The following is a 6,898-nucleotide window of genomic DNA, read 5'->3' as shown; positions in this document are numbered from 1 at the left end:
ATCACCATTATCACGACCACCACAACTGCACCATCACTACCATCACCATCACCACCACCAGTGCCATCAGCACTTTGGCCAACACACTCAACATCACCATCACCCCCATTAAAAAACAATGCCAACAAAGTTCACAGCAAAGAAAAGCAGAAAACCTTGCTTTTCTGTCTCTGAAGATAAATCTAAATCAGACACAAGGCACTGGGTAGGGAAACAAGGAGAGGCAATAAGCAGTCACTGTCCTCAAGGGTCTCCTGCCAGGGCTTAAAGGCAAGTAAGTTTGATTCCAACATCCCCAGTCTAGTTTCCTACAAATCTTCAGAGGAACCTGGACCCTGGAGGTGAAAAGATGACCCTAATTCAGGTCTCCACCCGAACATCCATGGTGGTCCCAAGTGCATAAAGCTAAAACAGAGGCTCTGATGGGGCAAAGTACTAGTAGTGTCCAAATGGAGAGACAACACACATCTGATTGGGGATGGGGATCAATGAAAGTGGTCCATTTAGATAAGAGGAGGTAGACTTTGAGAAGGACACTACGTGTGTGTCAAATTTCCCCTTGGGAAGGAATGGCAAATAGGATGTTCCAAATCCATCTCCTCTGCCAATGGTGGACATCCATAATCCACCACGGAAGATTTTAGCTGAGCCTGAAGGTGGCCCTAGATCCCTAGAATCCACTTCAATATAGGGGTACTGGCAACCCAACCAGCTACAACTAACTGGAATTGGTTCTCAAGATACACCCTATTTGCCTGCCCCAAATGAGAAGGCAAGTACCTTAGGACAGGCACCTGTCTTGTTAAGTGTTATATCTCCATGGCTGGGCCGTGGGCCTGCCGCAGGGGTGGCTTTGAGTGTCATTGAATGAATGGATGAGTGAACGCAAAGGTCAGCATAGACAGAAGAATCCCGGAATTGGGAAATTGCAGTGTGTGTGCTGGGAATGGCATGTAGGTTGTGAAAATGAGTGAAGAGGGAGAAAAGATCCTATTCTGGACGCACTTGAACACGATCACTGAAGACTTCTGAGAAGGAAAATGGCGTGATGTGAGTTGTTCATATAACCTGGATGGAGGGAACATGACAGGCCAGTGACAGGTGGTGAAAGTAGTCTAGAGATGGTAATAATAATTGCTAATTTTGGAGGTGTCTTACTGTGTTCGATGCTGATTTTTTTTATTATCCTCTAAGCAATCATCTAGGTGCTATTATTATTGCTGTTTTACAGATAAGAAAACTGAGGCATGAAGAAAAGTAACTCACCCAGAGTCAAGCATACAGGAACTGGTAGTGAACAGCTGAATGGGTTAAATCTATTTCTGAATGAAATTGGGAAAATATTCCTGTCCCACAATGGTTTAGCTAAATTTTCTTTATTTCCAGTTAGAACCAAAGATTCATTGCCTTCCTTCTGTAGCAGTGGGGGGCAAGAAACTCATCTTTTATGAGGCTGATGGCAGCTGTTCTTCCCCCGACTCAGCTGTCCTTTCCTGAAATAGGATAGGGCAAGAATTCAAGGTTTTCACAGATAACAGGGGAATAGCCCTGGGGTTGGAGATCTGAGTTTGAATCCCAGCCATCACTCTCTGTCTGGGTAACCATGGCAACCAACATCAACACTCAATTTCAGTTCCTCATTTGTAAATGAGGAACTCCTCTCTTGGTTCATATGATCATGATGAAAATTGGGGCGTTGTCTGCATGCATGAAAACACTGTCCAATGTGCACATATAGAGGGCCGGCAGTATATCTGTCCTTTGTGACAGGTGCCATATTCATAATAACACAGTTATTTCTCTAATTATTATCATCATTTAATATTTGGCTTGTGAACTCACTTGATAAATAGTTGATGTGGAGACTTCCGATGCACACTTCCAATCCCCTTGCCTCACCTGTCTTTGATTTCAGCCATTATCTGGTGTCCCATTCTATACAAGGTCTGACCATATTTCATGCAGGTGCAATACACAGGGCTTCACCTCAGGCCTGCTCTGTGTACCTCTCATTTCTGGCCCCAGGTCTTTTTTTCAGGTGTCAAAATATGGGACACAGCAAAGAACTAACTCATCTTCCTGGAAATGGCAGAAGTTGAAGGCCTGTTTGTGCAGTCCTTGATCATTGGAGGATGCAAGCTCGAGAGAAAGCCTCCTTTTTCCTCCTCAGAGACAGACCAGCCCGAGGCCCATATCATGCGGCTTCTCAGAAAGTCCTGTAGCCTCACGGTGGTCCACTCAATGGTGACACATTCTTGTATTGGCTCTCTTTCCTTCCCCGTTTCATTCCTCCATCCCTTACTTGCTCCCTGGGACCACACTTGGCCATCAAAGTACCAGTGCATACATCTTTGTCTCAGCCTGCTTTCTGGGGAACTCAGGCTTAAATAGTGTTGAATCTAGAATTTGAAACTCTGATTATTCCCCTGGCCACTCATGCTTGTATGTCCCCACTAAAAGACTTAGCACAATGTCTGAGACATAATAATAGGTGCACAATACATTCTTAGTGAATGCATGAATAAATTAATGAGATGCTTGTATCTCAAGAACATAGTACAAGACAAACTGGGTCTATGGACCTAGGTAGCAAAGTACAGTGGTTACAGGTGAAGATTTTGGAACTGATCAGCAAGATTCAGACATCAGCTCTGCCATGTATAGCTGTGGTACCTCACCTAAGTTACGCGGCCTCTCTGTTCCTTGGTTTCCTTGTTTGCAAAATGGATAAAATAGTATATCACACATAAAAGGATGCAGTGACCTCCTCTATGTAAAGTACTTGGCACATAGTCATAAATTGATCATTGAAGTTATTATTCTTAGCAATTGTAGGAGTGCAAATATTACATGAGAAAGAATATATTAAAAAGATGTAGGATTGGATTCAAAAGTCACACAGATGTACATCATTGAATGTTGCACGCCCCCACCCCACCAGGCCTTTTAACTTTCTTGCTACAGGGATAATAACTCCTGATCCTTCTATATCTTATGTGATGATTTTGAGAGTACTTTACAAAGTATAAACAGTTCTAGAAATGGAAGGGACTTTTTTTCCCTCTGTGATATTGGTGGTGAATGGGACCATCCAGAAAGCATGTCGGACGGCTGAAGAAAGTCCTCCACTTTGGGAAGATGGAAATTCATCCATCATTTCCGAAAGGTGATCTCCCTAGCTGACCACAGTGTGATCGCCCATTGAGATGTAAATCCCCCAGACATGTGAAGGGAAACCAGGTTCCTGAAGTCCTGAAAGGTGAAACTGGGGCCATATTTCACATGTGGCTTAAGCCCATTATTGCTGATGAAAACAGGGTTTTTAAAGGACATGCTTCTTTCACCCTTCAACCTTGTTCAGTGGACCTTTAGCCAAGATCTGGAGTGTTGTCAGCAGCCAAAGAATTCCTGGTATTTCCCATGATGTTACTGGGCTGAAACATAGGAGGGCTTTCTTCTGCAGAGTAGAGGTGATTATGCGCCTTTTTTGATAGCATATTATCAACTTAGTTTATGCAAAACACCCCCTCACTTCATGGTATTGTATTGTATTGCATTGTATTTTATTGTATTGTATGCATTGTATTTTTCGTCTTCATTCCAATCCCCATTTTTTGTCTCCCTCTCCCACTAAAGGCATCTAAAGGCATTCACTTTCATATGTCTAAAATACATCCTTAAATATCTTTCCTTTAAAAACATATAGTGAGTTTTTGCATCTACTTATTTTATATAAAATTGGTAAGGTACCAATTTCATTTTGTTACTTAATTTGTTTACTCAACATTATGTTTTTAAAACTCTCCTTGTTGCTATATGAATATATTAAAATGTATACATATATTTTATATTTTTATTTGTTTCTAATTAATGCATAGTGTGCACTCCCCACATTTTCTCTATCATTCCCCTAGAGCTGGACACCTAGGTTATTTCCAATTCCTCTCCACTGCAACCTGCACTATAAAGGTATGTGTAAGATTTTTCCTGGAGTTAGATTCTTGGATCCTAAGATATATCTTACTTAAATCAGGATAGATTCTATTCAAGTCATGTTGAAACAAAGATGCCAAAGCCACTTGGTTGTCAACTTTCTCCAAGCCCCTTGCTTTCTATGGGTATATATTTCCTTCATTTGTATAAAGAGGGGATTTGGATGAGAAAATCTCTAAGGGCTCTCCTGGCATTTAGATTCCACTACTAACTTCCAAGCCAGCTGTGTTTATCAAACAAATGGAAGAAAAGTTGGACAAAATATGGTAGTCCATCATCCAAATATTTGGAAGTAGCCAGATGTTCAGCATCTTGTAGACTCTACCTAGGAGGCTTTTGTCAGTGTTCTTAGGTGGCTATCATAGGGGTATTTGTATTCTTTTAGGTTCCTAAGATTTCTCTTTCTCTCAGAGAGTCAGGCTCTCAAGAGTATGTGGTCCCTTAGGAATTTGGGCTTCAACTCTGTTCAACTTAGGGTTCGCATCTATCTCTATCTATCATCTATCTATCTATCTATCTATCTATCTATCTATCTATCTATCTATCTATCTATCATCCTATCTGTTATTTATGGGGGGGATTCAATATTTATGAGATTAACGAGAACAGTGATTCTAAAATCAAATAACATGGTTCAGACAGATGTGTGTTCAAATGACCAGCTGTTTGCCCTTGGACCAGAAACCGCTTCTTGTCACCTCAGTTTCCTTATCTACATATATTACAAAAATAAAGATGATAATGCTAACTTCATTGGCTTATCGTGAAGACCAAATGACACCATGGGGAGTAAGAACTTAGCTAGAGACCTGGCACAGAGTAAACTCTGTGGTAGTTTACCAAGAAAAGGGAGGGGGAGCCACAAATATTTTGACACTCTTCCCATGGGGAAATGAAGTCTAAGACCCTTGCAATTGAATCTGGGTGGGCTTGTGACTGCTTTGACCCATAGAGTATGGCAGAAGTGACACTATGTGACTTCTGGGGCTACATCATAAAAGGCAAGGCAACTGGTGCTTTCTTCACTGGAACACTAGCCACTGGGAAAGCAGTCTAACTACACTGAGGCCACCATATTGGGTCAGGCGCTGGTAGGCACTGCAGATAACAGTTGTGTCTTAACCCAGCCATCCCTGCCAAGGCACTAGACACTTAGAAGCAGATTTTGTAGTCCCAGCTGTTCAAGTCTTCCCAGCTGACTCTAGACAGTGAAGCAGAGACCGGCCACCTCCTCTGTGCCCTGTCCGGATTCTTGACTCACAGAATATATGAGCATAATAAGGTGATTATTGTTTTGTGCCATGATGTTTGAGGTAGATTGTTCAGCAGTAAAAATAACTAGAATGCCCTGAACTATTTGTATTATTATACTCCTTCAAGGCAACACTCAAATATTATGTCTTCTAAGAAGACATATTATTTTTTAAGCTTTGTTGAAGTATAACTGACTAATAAAATTGTAAGATATTTAAACCGTAGAACGTGATGATTTGATATACGTATACATTGTGAAAGGATTTCCCCCATTGGGTTAATTAACATATCTATCACCTCACATATTTATCTTTCCTGTTTTGTGTGTGTGTGTGTTTGTGAGAACATTTAAGTTCTGCTCTCTTAGCAAATTCAATTATTTGATACAGTGTTACCAACTCTAGTCACCATTTTATACATTAGATCCTCGGAACTTATTCATCTTATAACTGAAAGTTTGTACCTTTTTACCAGCATCTCCCTACTTCCCCCACCCCCCAGCCCCTTGCAACCACTCTTCTACTCTCTGTTTCTAGTTTGACTTTTTTTTTTTTAAGATTCCATATATAAGTGATACCATGCAGTATTTGTCTTTTTCTTTCTGGCTTATTTCACTTAGCATAATGCCCTCCAGGTTCATCCATGTTGTTACAAATGACAAGACTTCCTTCTTTTTTTAAGGCTGAATAATATTACATTACATATATATGTATTATATATATATTACATTATATATAATATCACGTTATATATATATCACATTTTCTTGATCTACTCATCTGGCGATGGGCACTTAGGTTGTTTCCATCCCTTAGATATTATGAATAATGCTGCAATGAACATGGGAATGTTGCTATTTAAGATAATGGTTTTGTTGGGAAAACATATTCTAACACTGATCGTATCTAACAGTTATCCTGTGTTTACTACGTGCCTGGTATATGTCAGGTGCTTTACAGGTATATATATTCATTTAATCCTCACAACTATGCTGTGAAGTAGGTATTATTTTATTTATCTTTTAGAGATGAAGAGACAGAAGCTTAAATAATTTCCCCAAGTTCATGTAGCTAACAAGTCGTTAAACTTGAATATGAACTCTGGTCTTTCTGACTCACATACTGAGTGATCATGAAATAATCACTCTGGACATTTTAATTACAGAGACGGCACTCATTTCTGGTTCTTGTGAGGACGTTGACCATGACACTTGATCAGAGTGGCTATACTGGCCTTTCCTATTTCCCATTTGAAAACTAACCATGTTTTGCCAGAGAAACAATCTGATATCAACTCTTCCAGAGGAGGGAAGCTTCTAAGAGAAATTCAAGGGAAAGGGAGCTTTAAGCTTCCCTCTCTGGGAGGGAAACTTCTTTGTAAAGGGATAATGCAAAGGCTGACATTTTCTAAAATGATGGGAGCCCCCAAGAACTGATGGAGCTCGCCTCAGATCTGAGGACATCAGATGCTTTGGTCCCAGCAGGTCCGGAAATGGATGGAAGGCCCTTTAGTCCTCTTTGCCTGTCCCACCTCCCACATGAAATCCATAACTTAAGTGACTCTTACCATAAAGCCACTAATAAAAACATCTCCACTGGCTCTATTTACCCAGCTGTGTATCTCAGGATCTGCCGCTGACATTTTTAATACT

General features: G+C 40.6%; 1 long non-coding RNA gene across 1 annotated transcript in view; it reads left to right on the top strand.

Moving 5' to 3' along the window:
• LOC309611386 overlaps window positions 1-6,898 on the top strand; it is a 426,717-nt gene that overhangs the window by 397,708 nt on the left and 22,111 nt on the right. The gene's annotated exons all lie outside the window — the stretch shown is intronic.

The sequence above is a fragment of the Balaenoptera borealis genome, assembly GCF_965194805.1.
Source record: "Balaenoptera borealis genome assembly, chromosome: 14".
In the NCBI taxonomy this organism is placed as follows: domain Eukaryota; kingdom Metazoa; phylum Chordata; class Mammalia; order Artiodactyla; family Balaenopteridae; genus Balaenoptera; species Balaenoptera borealis.
Note: the sequence above shows the minus strand (reverse complement) of the source record. Positions and strands in the feature narration are given on the sequence as shown.